Source organism: Notamacropus eugenii, chromosome 3 (genome assembly GCF_028372415.1).
Source record: "Notamacropus eugenii isolate mMacEug1 chromosome 3, mMacEug1.pri_v2, whole genome shotgun sequence".
NCBI lineage: Eukaryota > Metazoa > Chordata > Mammalia > Diprotodontia > Macropodidae > Notamacropus > Notamacropus eugenii.
In genome coordinates, this window is record NC_092874.1 from 313,493,271 (window position 1) to 313,508,391 (window position 15,121).

Below are 15,121 nucleotides of genomic sequence, written 5' to 3' on the forward strand. Positions count from 1 at the left end.
GCAGCCTCCCATTCCTCCCATTATACTGATACTTTACATGTTTAAGCACTATTCTATAATGGAATCAATCAGTCTTAAAAATCAATCAGCAATGGTGACAATAAACATTAGTTAGGGGAGAAAATGGAAAGGTTTAATTTAAGAAGTTAGAAAAAAAGCCATAAAAAGCCTAGAAAGGATTTTGAAATATTTGAAAACCACGAAAAATGTATGTATGCCAAGGATAAAAAGTGTCAGACACTGTAGGGGGAAAGCATTTATATAGATTAAGGAATAGAATCAAAGTTGATATTTTTAGGGGAAATGGAAGGAAGAAATGGAACAAAGAAAGGAAGGAAGGAAATAAAAAAGGAAGGAAGGAAGGAAGAAGGAATGGAGGAGAAAAAGGAAAGAAAGAAGAGAAAAAAGAAGGAAGGAAAGGTGATAGGAATGGAGGGAGGAAAGAAGGGAGAGGGGGAGGGAAAGAAGGAACTATATCCCACCCAAGTAGGGAAAACAGGGAAACATGCAAGCAATGGTAGATGTCTGGCAACAACAGTAGCACAGGTTGACAATCATGCTGAAATGATTGCACCAACAAGCTTACTTAGTATTTTGTGCACAGATTGCTCCAGCCTTCAAAACAACCACTGCAGGTGAGTGCAGCCCCACCTAGTCTATCTCTCAGATAACTACTCATAGAAGTCAGCCAAAATGTCCTACCTGTTGTGAACATATCTTGTTGAAATTTTCTCTGAGGATTGAAACTTGGAATATCATGTCTGTGAATGGCCATTTTCAGGATCTGGTCCACTTGGAAACATCTCATTAGCAGTAGTTTGGTCAGGTCTCTCCCCCTACTCGATGCCCTAAAAGTCTAACCAGGTACAGGAGCTTGTGGTGCAAAGGAGGATTAAATTATTTGCAGGGGTGTGTGTGTGTGTGTGTGTGTGTGTGTGTGTGTGTGTGTGTGTGTGTTTAAGGTTTTTTTGGGCACTTCTTCTGGTCTGTCTGTTTAGTTAAGGGAGCCTGAAAACAGGGTTACCAGATACTCTGGCAGTATCAAAGTCTACTCAACTCAGTTACCCCTATTTTACCTAGAGTACGTTAGACTGTAAGCTCCTAGAGGGCAGGTAATATTTTATTATCCATGTAAAATACTAACATTACCTCAAAGCTTCCTACTTCCAACAAAGCAATCTATTTTAATCAAGGACATGTATCATTCACTTACTTCAGAAGAAAAAGTCAGCACCCTGAACTTCAGGGAAAACACAAATAGAAATTACAAGCAGAAAGACCAACAGACAGGGCTTCCAACTGTGTGATCACAGACAATATATACATTACAGATCAACAGACAGATCCAACTGACCATTACACACATACATAGTCACCAAAAAGAGATGCACCAACATCTGTGTTTTCAAAGCCCAGGGGCTCCTTAGTAGTTACCCAGAGTCTCTTCTGGCCAAACACTTCCAGTGAATAAGCCCCCAAATAAAACCTCACTTCAGTGTACATACACACTTTTCAGAGCCAGAGGACATCACAATTCTTGAGAACCAGTGCCTCATTAGAAATTAACAAAAGGTATGGGCCTTCCTAGAAAACAAATCTCCCCTAATCAAGCTTCCTTTAATGGGAATGCCCATTAATGGGTGGGGAAGATCTTTAACTCTAATTAACATAATTAACATTACAACCATGGATTCCCAAACCCTCTCAAGGTCCTAAGATTAGCCCTTTTGTGGGTAGGGAGAGGAAGTGGGATCCACTCCCACCACTAGCCACTGCATGACATGATTCCCATTTACACAAAACTAGTCATCATGACACCATATGTTCTTAAATATAAAGCATTTATTTATAAAGTTACAGTTATTCAATATAAAGTCAATGCAATAATAACTGATACATCACAATCTATTATATTAAACCTGGGTCATGCTTTCTTAGCAGTACAAACAGTGTTCCTGGGGGACAATGGTTATACAGTTACAGGTACCTGATAGGAAGGTATATGAGAGAAAATGCAACCACCAACTCTGGACCTGTGGTACTGAGGTCCTTGGTGCCTTCAGAAACATGTTGCCCCACACAGCTGATGTTCTTCTCCCTTATGTATATTTTACACATACTTCTATTCATCATTTCTTTCTCTGGATGCAGATAGCATCTTTCTTCACATGTCCTTTACAGTTAATTTGGGTATTTATAATAGTCAAAATAACTTATTCACTCAAAGTCATTCTTAAAACAGCATTGCTATTACCGTATACAACGGTCTCTTGGTTCTGCACATTTTACTCTTCATTATTTCACGCCAGTCTTTCCATATTTTTCTAAAATCATTGAGCTCATTTCTCGTAGTACAGTAGTTGTCCACCACAATCATCTATCACAACTTGTTCAGCCATTCCCTAAATGACGGACATCCCTGGAATATCTAGTTCTCTGAGGTAAAGAGCAAAGTTAGGTGCAAAATGGAGAATTGTGATTAAATTGACCTCATGGTTTTCCTGATGGTAAAATCAACTCCTCTTCTGTTCTTGAACTAGTGAAAGTGACAACTCTTTAACTCATGTGATAAAAACCAATGTCAACCAGGGTGAGCAGGAATCAGTCTAGATTTTCTCTAAAAGTCTACTGAACTGAACTGGGTTGGCCTGTCAAGAGGCAAAACTCAAGTTGTACCTCCCTTGACATAATTTTCTGGTTGCTTCTGGCTCTATTGATATGGCTTTCTGGTCACCTGTGGGTGTAAAAAAAATCCCACCCACACGGATCTATGCCTTTCTCATGTGGTAGATGTTCTGAGGCCATAAGTCACCATTACCCTGACCTGGTAACCAGATATATTTCCATATGAACATGGGGAAGATAGGAACACATCTACAGAAGTTAAGTAGCGTTGTATCCTTATAGAACATCCTTGCCTGTGTTAGGGATATGTAAACTTCCTTTTGTTAACTATTCAGTGACCTATGAGTGTCTCATTTCAACCCAACATTGAACTAGAATAAATATGGTGCCTGTGTAGGCCCAAACAAAACAATTCATAACCCTTAAGAGAGTGATGAGGAAGTATTACACTATTATAGTGAAAAAACAGCTCCCTTAAAGCTATTAAACTGTAGAGCTCTTCAGTTTGACTCTTTAGTCAAGACAGATACAGTGATGTCATTTTCTTCCAGCATGAAGCATAAAAACCAATGGTCAATTTAATTGAAATGATCCATTTTATACCTAACTTTGTTCTCTTTCTCAAAGAACTAGAAATTCCAGGGATGTCCATCAAATGGGGAGTGGCTGAACAAGTTGTGGTAGATGATTGTGACAGAATACTACTGTGCTATAAGAAATGGTCAGTTCAATGATTTTAGGAAAATATGGAAAGACTTGCACGAAATAATGAAGAGCAAAATGAACAGAAGTAATAGAATATTATATATAGTAGAGCAATATTATTTTAAGAATGACTGAGTGAATAAGTTATTTTGACTACTATAAACATACAAATTAACTATAAAGGACATATGAAGAAAGATGCTCTCTGCATCCAGAGAAAGAACTGATAAACAGAAATAAGTATAGAACAATTTTACATATATATGTGTATATATATGTATATGTATATACATATATATATACATATATTTGTGTCTAATGGTAGCAATCTCTAGGGTGGGAGGATACAGGGGAGAGAAGAGAAAAAAGAAATTTACATGATAATTTTGTTATATATTTTAAAGGAATAGCAAGTTGTGCATAATAGATTTGCAGTTTTGTGTGCAGTCATCTTTTTTATTGTGCTGTTATGAAATGTTTGTTTTATTCTATAAATTTTTTTTTAAAAACAACAAAAAGAAAAAATAACCAGTGGTCAACGCAAACAAGCCAAACAAGCTTATACTCAAAAGAAATTGTTAGAGCAAAGTAGAGCTCACAATAAAACTTCTCAGGTTGTCTCTCTGAGAAACACAAAAAGAGCTCTCTATCAGCTCTTCAATAAACAGAATTCTGTGTCATCCAGTTATGCTCAGAGTTTGTTGGTAGGTTGTTGTCCTTCGTCTTCGAAGAGGACCAAAATGACATCATCATCGTGAAGTGAAATTTCAATGTGGCCGACTGTGGCTGGTCAGATGAATACGAGCTTGGAACGCTCTACCACAGGGTAGGCACAGAGAGTCTGTGTGAATATCTGGGGTGGATATCCCAAATTTGCGCATCCTGTGTTTACTTTGTGCTGTCTCAATTCTGCTTTGCTCAATGAGCACAGCACCTTTTCTAATGTGGGCATGCCATGCTGAGCAGTTCTGTGCCAGTGTCTCCCATGTTGCACAGTCAAATCCAAAGTTCTTGAGAGAGACCTTGAGAGTGTCCTTGTATCATTTCTTCTGGCCACCATGTGATCTCCTGCTCCATAAAAGTTCTCCATAAAAGTCTTTTTGGCAAGCATACATTTTTGCATTCGAACAATGTGGCCAGCCCATTGGAGTTGCACTCTCTGAAGCATAGTTTGAATACTTGGTAGTTCAGCTAGAGCAAGGACTTCAGTGTCTGGTACCTTATCCTGCCAGGTGATCCTCAGAATCTTCCTAAGACAGAAGTGATTCAGTTTCCTGGCATGGTGGTGGTAGACTGTCCATGTTTCACAAAATAACAATGAGATCGGCACAACAGCTCTGTAGCCCTTCAGTTTGGTAGTCAGTCTAATACCTCTTCTCTCCCAAACCTTTCTTAAAGCTGTTGGAAAACCTGTTTCCCTCTCTCAAACCAGAGGAGGCAGCAGAGAGCAACCCAGAACCTCAGAGTTTTCATTTCTCTCAAAATGTAGATGGTACTGAAGGTTATAAGACCAACTGTGATAGAGTTCAGCTCTCTTCCAATCAGCAAGCTTCCAGAATTTTCTTCAGCCTTTCAGAGAGTGAAAGAATGTAAATATGATGATGACATATAAAAAGGGCTCCTGATGGAAGAAAATAGAATAAAGTATCTCAATTGTGGAGGAGAGTTGATTTTTAAAATTCCATACAATTCTTCAGTATGCAAAGTGATGCTTCTCTTCCAATGAGCAGCCTTCCAGTAAATCAACTGGAGCCTTTTAGTCAGCTAACTGTTCCTGCTGGTGTCTTCTTAACTCCTCTCCTGTTACTTTTTAACGTCTCTTCTGTTGGGTTCATCATTCCCCCCTTGCTAGACTTTTCACCACTTCTGATGGCTCAAATTAGAGCATCTGGATAGCCTTTATTAGATATCTGGGTAGTCTTTATTAGAAAAAACTCATTAAGTGCAGCTTTCTTTTAGTTTCAAAACATTTAGATGCAAATGAACTGAGAAGCTGCAATGTTCTACATCCTCAGTTATTTCTCCACCCTCAGATGGGTCCTTAGTCCATCCATCTGAGGGGCAGTACTCTATATGATCTTTTTTAACAGCCTGTGTCTCTCTTCATATTGTGTCTCTCCTCAAAAATGTGCCTCTTTACACATGAATTTTTATCAGTGTTTCATGTACAAAATGTTCTTGTTTCCTGCCGCTTTCAGTAATCAAATTGTTCATTTGAAAGGGGAGTTGATTTCATCCTTTTCTTTATACAAAAGTTCATTTTCTTTCTCTTTCAGCAACCAAAGTATTCATATATGAAAATGATAACAACTTCTTTCAACACAAAGAGTCCTGCTATGGTTATTTTGGTATATATTGGACCTTTGTTTGACTTTCTTGGAATTTATGCCAGAAGTGGGATTGCTGGTTCAAAAGATACAGACACCGGTCACTTTTTCTTTACATGATTCCAAATTAGAATCAAGAAAAGCTGGGCTATTTTACAGTTTCACCACCAGTGGAATATGACTATCTTCCCATAGCCCCTCCAGAATGGACTATTTCTTTATTTTTCATCTTTGCCAGTTTACACAGAGTCAAATGAAACTCTGGAGTTTTAATTTGAGTTTTTTTTCTTACTGTTAGTGATTTGGAACATATTTTCATATGGTCACTTATTTTCATATCCTTTGACCATTTATCTATTGGGGCTTTGCCTTGTTCTTTGTTGAGGAAGATATTTGAGAATATCCTTCCTCAACATTTCCTCTGATATAGACAGGTTGGAAGTACAAGATGAAAAAATAGTTAGGGCTCAGGATGTTTTAAGAAAAAGTGATCAAATTAATGTGGAAACATTACTGAGACGACACGGTGCCTACTGACCCAAGCACTTTGAAGGATGCAAGAATGCAGCATGGGAAGTGCTGAACAAAATGAGCAGCCTGCAATCTCTGCGTCAGATAGTGAAAAAATGGAAATGTGATGATGATGTATAAGAAAGGCTCCAGATGGAAGAAAACAGAACAAAGTATCTCAATAGTGGAGGACAGGTGATTTTTTTTTTTTATTCAACAGATAAAAGGAATAGTTAGGAGTGAGATAGATTTGCTTGAAACATCTCTACATGAAAATAGAAAATGTCAGCATGACAAATAATATAATTTTAAAAAGAAAAAAGATTGGGAAAATGCTCATGGCAACTATGACAGACAAAATCTTTGATATCTAAAGAACTGTGGAAAAAGTCATAATTAACTGTCTAAAAATGTTCAAAGAATATGAGCTGACAATTAAAAAGACACAAATTATTGATAATCATTTGGAGAAATACTCAAACTTATTGATAATCAAAGAAATGCACAATAATAAGCTTTGAGGTACAACCTCACACCCATCAAATTGGCAAAAATAAATGCAAAGAAATGCCAACATAACTGGGGTGGTGGAAGACAGGTACAGCCATTTATTACTGGTGGAACTGCAAACTTGTAGAATCTTTTTTTGGAGGAAACAATATTGTAAGAAATAGTAAAAAAAAAAATTTTTTTACCAAAACCTTCCATACCCTTTGGACCAATAATTGTATTGTAAAGGACATAGTCTGAAAGTGTTAACAAAAATAGTCAAAAAAGAGCACCATTATGTGTAACTACAAAAAAACTGGAACTAATAGCTAACATTTTTATTATGCTTACTATATGCTAGGCATTGTGCTAAGTGTCTTAAAATTATCATTTAATCTGATCCTCACAACAATCATAGAGGATAGGTGCTATTATTATTTCCATTTTACAGGTGAGGAAACTGAGGCAGAATATTTAAACTACTTTCTCAGAGTCACATAAAAAGTAAATATTTGTGGCTGGATTTGAACTCAGGTTTTCCAAAGCTTAGGCCTGGCACTCTATTCACTGTGCTACCTAGCTGCCCAAATAGTCAACACTAAGAGAATATTAAGTAAATTGTGGTTTTTTAAAAAATATATAATAACCTATGATTATGTTTAGGTACCTTCAATTGTGGAAACTCCCTCTTCCAATGCATATCTGCAACTATTCTGCAACTTGTAGTGTTAGTTGGAGAGAGTGAGAAAGGCATTTGCTCAGGATTACAAATTCAGTAGGTGTCAAAAGTCGCTCCTGAATTCAAGTCTTCCTGACTCCAAGGCCAACTCTTTACCATCAATTCTGTCTCCTTTGCTCCTGTTCATACAATCTTGCTCACTGGGGTGAACATAAATAAAAAATTTATACTAGCTAACCTCAATATAGTAACAAAATAAAATGGAAGTATAACTCAAATTTATAGTTAGTAATATGTGGATCCCCAAATATGTGCAATTACATACACCAGTACATTTCACAGTATTGTCAGCTGGCTATATGTTTAACAATTTAATAATTTAACAATGAACAATATCATCATAAATTTGTCTGGTCACCCACTGAATGGGTCTAGTTGATTTTTGTTAGCCTCTATCTCTGCATTTGAACTGGTTGATGGTATTTGGTTAATCATTATCTACTTCATCTTTATCATCGTTGCTATAGGCCTGCTTCCCTAAACCCGAACTTGTACAGGAGCAAAGTTGACTTTCAGTATTTGCATACCCTGAGCTCTCTCTGTACCATATAGGCCTTGATAGCTGAAGTTCTAGGCAAGGGAGGAATTGTTTCTGGGTTTAGCCTCTTACTCTATCTGAAATAAGTTTCCCCTTTGTTTGAGGCAAGTTGTTTAGAATAAGGTCTGACAAGCAAGGTCTCTTTCAGCTCACTTTCAGAGTTCAAATTGTTTTAGTCTTTGAATAGCTGGGAACAATTTCTTTTTGTCACTTTACTAAGGTAAGTGTCCATCAATTCTCTCTACCTGCCCCTTTTAGAAGATCCATCTAACTCTTCTTCAGACAATAAATGTTTGAAGTAAATTGTCCACAGAGAACCATCTTCCATCATACTTTGAGGCTACTATGTAAAAAGGCAAGTTGTCTTTTGCCTCAACAACTTTGTATGGGTTGACTTTCAATTAGCTCGCTAGCTTGTGTGTGTTCAACACCAAGGTTTCTCAACATAACTCTTTGTTGGGATTCTTCACAATGCATTTAGGCATCATACCATGGTTTGTCACAGCTCTTCAAAGCCAATCTTATTGCTAGTTGGTAGATGTCAACACCAATGGTAAGAATGGAGTCATCAAATACGTCGCCTCAAAGGCCAAAGATCAACATGTTTGTCTTGGCACCAACCTTTTTGTCCAAGTCATCTGCAATGGTTCCTGCATTTTTGGTAGCCTGACATTGGGAATTCTTGAAGTAGGCTGGTAACCGTGATAACAGCATTTGTGACAAGTCTTCCCAAGGTAAGCTTTGACAATTTCTTTCATCTTGGTTAAGACCATAGAGGATACTTCTAGATAGAAATTTTTGGTTTCCTCTTTATACTCCACTGAGATCTTAGGCCTGTCTGGGTCATTCACCACCGTGAAAGGTCAATGCTTCATGTCTAACTATACAAAAGCATTATCAAATCTATGGCCAATCAGATATTTGGCATCAGACCGTGCTGCTAGGATTCACTGCAACTTAAATCTTTGCAGTATCACTGATTAAATGCTCTGTGTTGGTGAAGGCAGCATAGCTTGTGGTGGCTCTGTTTCCTTGGTTATTAGCTCCATTTTCCCACATTGGAAGACTCTCACATAGGAATAAGTGATGTCAAGATCAATACCAAATGTGTGTCTCTTTGACATGGTTGCTGAGACATTGGGGGGTCTTAGCTGACCACTGTGGAGTAAGAAGGGATGCTGCTGTGCTGAATTCAACATAAGTCTTTCAAATATAACTTCTCTAAGGGTCCATACAGTTCTGTATTTCCCCCTTTTTTTGTCTTCCCAATACACTTATACATATCTGAGAATGAAACCTGAGTTTCCAATAATTATTGTATTAAAATTTATGTATTAACATTTTCTTTATGAATTTAGATGTTATGCCTTTTGGTGAGTATGTACTTAATATTTATAGCTTTATTATCTATAAACTATAGCAATATTGTTAGAGTTAATTATTGTTAATAATAATTGTTATTATCTATAAACTGTAACAATAATGCAGTTTCTCTGTTTATCTCCCTTATCATTGTGTTTATTTTTGCTTTGTATGATGGCGTTACTCTAATTTTTGCTTTTGGGGATCACCTTATGAACATCAAATTTTGTTCCTGACTCTCACTTTCATTCTTAATTGGTTTTATGTTTTAGAAGTGTTTCTTATATACAGCAAATTATTGGGTGTTTTATTTTCCATATACCATTATCTTTTCTCTTATTGAATTATTTAATCCGTTAACATTAAGAGTTATTATTTTTAAGCTTCTGCTTTCATTTATTTCTTTTGGTTTGATTTCATTCCTTTTGTCTATTAAGTTAGCAGTTTTTTTTCCCCTGGTTGCTTGATGCTACACCATTCTCATGGATCCTCTCCCTACTCATAGATTTACCTGATCTATCCCAATTTCCTTTAATTAGTTATTTTCATTTTCCTTTCCTTTTTATTTATGCATGTAGTTGTTCATTCATTCATTTCTCTATATGTCCCCTTCCCTCTGGCCTTTCCTTCATCCACAGAGATGTATATGGTTTAGAATCTTTCTTCTCCCTCAGCCTCTTAGATTAAATAACATTTTTGGGAGGAGTATTTTGCAAAGAAGTTTTCATTTTACTTTTTGTTACTCATTTCTGTCCACCTCTGGTGTATTCCAAACTCTACTTCTTGGGCCATATCCTTACCTGTTACTTTTTTTTCTTTATATGGCCCTCATGGATGTAGTGTTTCTGTGCTACCAAATTTGAGTTCTCTTATCAATCCTATTTCTACATTACTTAATCTGTAGATCTCGCTCCATCCTGGTTTCTTATGGGGTATTCATTCATTTATTCTTTAACTAACTGTTTCTTTTGATGGAGAATTTTTGTTGTTGTTCTTCATTTTTAGAAGTATCAGTGCATGAAAGGAATCAGTTTCATGTGGTAGGAGTAATTCTGTATCTCAATTTATGAAGCCTCATTCTGGCCCAAGTCCTTATTGTAATCATTCATTACTCCTAAAGCTGGATTATCCCATTTTTTGCTTTGAACCCAGCTTTCTACCCTTAGTGTTGATTATTCCCCAAAAGCCATACATCCAGTCTCTTGGGGGTGCAATGAAGTCCTGGAAGGCACAACCCTTTCTTGGAGAAGGCTGTTTCCAAATAGACAGCATCTTTCTAGACAAAATCATTATATGGTCCCAATCTCTTACCATAGACTTAACTTTCCTGTTTCATACTGCCCCCACACCTCCCCCCCATCTTGGGAACACTTTTTAATGGAACTTTTTCACTCCAATATCCACACTTCTTAAACTGCTTTCTTCCCCTATCCCAAGTCCCTTACCTCCATTGCTTTTATCTTATTGTCTCCCAACTCTATAGTCTTGTTGAGATTAAAGAAATTACAATTCCTTCCGTACACACCTCCAGGCCTCACATGGGTACATTGACAGTTTCATGCATCCTCTGTCTCTATTCCAATGATTTTTTCCATTGTGTTCTCTCTCCCTCAAAAAAAGAAATATTTTCCTTGAGAGGAATACAGGATTTTGTCCATAGAATATTAACTCGGTCCTCCTTTCTCTTCTAATACCTTAAAATCTGATTGAATCTTTAGTTCTTCAGATTTGATGATCTCTCTTGGTTCCTGTATCCCTCAGTTCAATTCCCCACCCCCTACAAACAACTTACAAACACGAGAAAAATTATTGCATTGCTAAGTCATTTCTTTTTTTTTTTTTTTGGAGTTTTCTTTCTTTTTTTTAATTTATTTATTTGACATTCATTTTAACAAAAGTTTGGGTTCCAAATTTTCTCCCCTTTTGTCCCCTCCCCCCCCAAACACCGAGCATTCTAATTGCCGCTATCACCAATCTGCCCTCTCTTCTATCATCCCTCCCTTCCCTTGTCCCCATCTTCTCTTTTGTCCTGTAGGGCCAGATAACTTTCTATACCCCTTTACCTGTATTTCTTATTTCCTAGTGGAAAGAACATTACTCGACAGTTGTTCCTAACACTTTGAGTTCCAACTTCTTTACCTCATTCCCTCCCCACCCCTTCCCTTTGGAAGGCAAGCAATTCAATATAGGCCAAATCTGTGTAGTTTTGCAAATGACTTCCATAATAGTTGTGTTGTATAAGACTGACTATATTTCCCTCCATCCTATCCTGTCCCCCATTACTTCTATTCTCTTTTGATCCTGTCCCTCCCCATGAGTGTCGACCTCAAATTGCTCCCTCTTCCCCATGCCCTCCCTTCCATCATCCCCCCCACCCTGCTTATCCCCTTATCCCCCACTTTCCTGTATTGTAAGATAGGTTTTCATACCAAAATGAGCGTGCATTTTATTCCTTCCTTTAGTGGGATGTGATGAGAGTAAACTTCATGTTTTTCTCTCACCTCCCCTCTTTATCCCTCCACTATAAGTCTTTTGCTTGCCTCTTTTATGAGAGATAATTTGCCCCATTCCATTTCTCCCTTTCTCCTCCCAATATATTTCTCTCTCACTGCTTGATTTCATTTTTTAAAGATATGATCCCATCCTCTTCAATTCACTCTGTGCACTCTGTCTCTATGTGTGTGTATGTGTGTGTGTGTGTGTGCATGTGTGCATGTGTAATCCCACCCAGTACCCAGATACTGAAAAGTTTCAAGAGTTACAAATACTGTCTTTCCATGTAGGAATGTAAACAGTTCAACTTTAGTAAGTCCTTTATGACTTCTCTTTGCTGTTCACCTTTTCATGCTTCTCTTCATTCTTGTGTTTGAAAGTCCAATTTTCTTTTCAGCTCTGGTCTTTTCATCAAGAATGCTTGAAAGTCCTCTATTTCATTGAAAGACCATTTTTTCCCCTGAAGTATTATACTCAGTTTTGCTGAGTAGGTGATTCTTGGTTTTAGTCCTAGTTCCTTTGACTTCTGGAATATCCTATTCCATGCCCTTCGATCCCTTAATGTAGAAGCTGCCAGATCTTGTGTTATCCTGATTGTATTTCCATAATACTTGAATTGTTTCTTTCTAGCTACTTGCAATATTTTCTCCTTGACCAGGGAGCTCTGGAATTTGGCCACAATGTTCCTAGGAGTTTCTCTTTTTGAATCTCTTTCAGGAAGTGATCAGTGGATTCCTTGAATACTTATTTTGCCCTCTGGTTCTAGAATCTCAGGGCAGTTTTCCTTGATTATTTCATGAAAGATGATGTCTAGGCTCTTTTTTTGATCATGGCTTTCAGGTAGTCCCATCATTTTTAAATTGTCTCTCCTGGATCTATTTTCCAGGTCAGTTGTTTTTCCAATGAGATATTTCACATTATCTTCCATTTTTTCATTCTTTTGGTTTTGTTTTGTGATTTCTTGGTTTCTCATAAAGTCATTAGCCTCCATCTGTTCCATTCTAATTTTGAAAGAACTATTTTCTTCAGTGAGCTTTTGAACCTCCTTTTCCATTTGGCTAATTCTGCTTTTGAAAGCATTCTTCTCCTCATTGGCTTTTTGAACCTCTTTTGCCAATTGAGTTAGCCTGTTTTTCAAGGTGTTATTTTCTTCAGCATTTTTTTGGGTCTCCTTTAGCAGGGTGCTGACCTGCTGTTCATGCTTTGACTGCATATCTCTCATTTCTCTTCCCAGCTTTTCCTCCACCTCTCTAAGTTGATTTTCAAAATCCTTTTTGAGCTCTTCCATGGCCTGAGCCCACAGAATATTTATTCTGGATGTTTGGGATACAGAGGCCTTGACTTCTATGTCTTTGCCCGATGGTAAGCATTGTTCTTCCTCATCAGAAGGGAAGAGAGAAGATGCCTGTTTACCAAGAAAGTAACCTTCTATAGTCTTATTTCTTTTCCCTTTTCTGGGCATTTTCCCAGTCAGTGACTTAACCTCTGAGTATTCTCCTCACACCCACCTCGCCTCCAGATCAGCCCAGCCAGAGCTTGGGGTCTGAGATTCAAATGCTGCTTCCCAGTCTCAGGGCTTCCACAGGGGCGGGGCTGCTATTCAGTGTGAGATTAAGTTCAGGTGCTCAGGTGGGGACAGGGCCACCACATGGGGCTCAGTTCCCTCAGGGGGTTTATGCAGAGACCTTCAACAATGGATCCAGGCTCCTGCCTGCTTGGGGAGCCCTGGTCTGTCGCTGGGTCAGCTACTGCCTCCCGAGGGGGCCTGAGTTATGGGGGCACCCCACTCCCCTCTCGACCTGCCAAGAAGACCCTCTCACTGACTCCTGTCACCTGTGGGTGGAGGGACCCACACGGCCGCTGGAGATCCCGTCCCTGAAGCCCACTCAGATCTGCTACTCTCCGTGCTGTGGCCGGCCACGGGAGGGCTGGGCTGGGCTCCGCGTCCGCAGTGCGATGGACATTTTGTGAGAGATTTGCAGGTCCCTCTGGAACAGAAATCTCCTTTGCTTCACTGTGCTGTGGCCTCTACTACTCCAGAATTCGCCGTGAGTTCCTTTTTACGATGTTCTATGGGTTGTGGGTTCGGAGCTATGTGTATATGCGTCTTTCTACTCTGCCATCTTGGTTCCGCCCCCTGCTAAGTCATTTCTTGGTAATTTTACTTATCAACACTTCTATGTCTCTTATTTGGCATAAATATAAACCAAATGTTGGGCTTGCCTTTGATTTTTTTTCACGAATGTTTCTCTTTTATGGAGGATTCTTTTTTTCATTGATAATGAGCCTGAACTTTGTAGGATATGATATTTTTGGTGCCAATCTTATTTTTTTTCCCTTTAGGGACCTCCTACTTCATCCTTTTGTTTTCTTCTTTTGATTGTGTGTGTGTGTGTGTGTTTGTGTGTGTGTGGCTGTAAAACAATCATTCTTTATTGAGAATCCAAGAACTTGTTTGTTTTTTTTAAATAATATTTCACTAATGGTTTTTCAATATTATTGGTTTCCTTTATAATTCTATGTATTTTATTTATGTATTTAGTAGCATTATTTTGAACAGGGACCAAAAACTTCACCAGACTGACAAATGGATCCTCTACACAAAAAAGGGGCTTTTTAAGAACCTCTCCTGTAGAAGAAAATAATTCTGAGTTATTTGAAGTTTCTTAATTGCTGAAGAGTTTTCTCCTGGGTGCTTGACAGATTTGTTTTGATATTGAATATATGAAATTTAGCCACTACCTCTTTTGAGTGTCAAGTTAGTTTTGTGTTGTTTGTATGCAAAATATCTAGGCATTTTCATCGAATCATTTCCTGCAGTATGGTATTTTTTTTTTAATTAGCATGTGCTTCTGGGAGACCTGTGATTGTTACATTATCTTGCCCATTCTGCTTTCAAGGTTAGTCACTTTAGGTTGTATAAAATTTCGAGTTGTCTTTGCTTTCTCTTCTGCCAAATTTATTGTTTTCATTTCTGTGTTCCAGATCTCTCATTTTCCTTTTCAGAAACTCTACTTCTTTGGAAAGATTCTCCACCACATGTTTTAAGTTCTCTACCTTGTTTTTCATTCTGATTTTAAAACTCTTGAGTATTTGTTTTAACATAATCTCCATCCTAATATCTTCTTTTTGCAGTTTATTCTCTCTTTTGAAACATTCTAGAGTTTTGAGCTGTTCCATGATCTTTGGGGAGTTCACAGAATTTCCACTTCCCTGGGAACTTGATTTAATTTTCCTTCACAATATGGTCTATACAATGAGTTAAGGACTTTATTGAATCTTCAAGGGTTTTAAAAATTTATTCTTTGAATTTTCCCTTATTTTTCTTTTTAT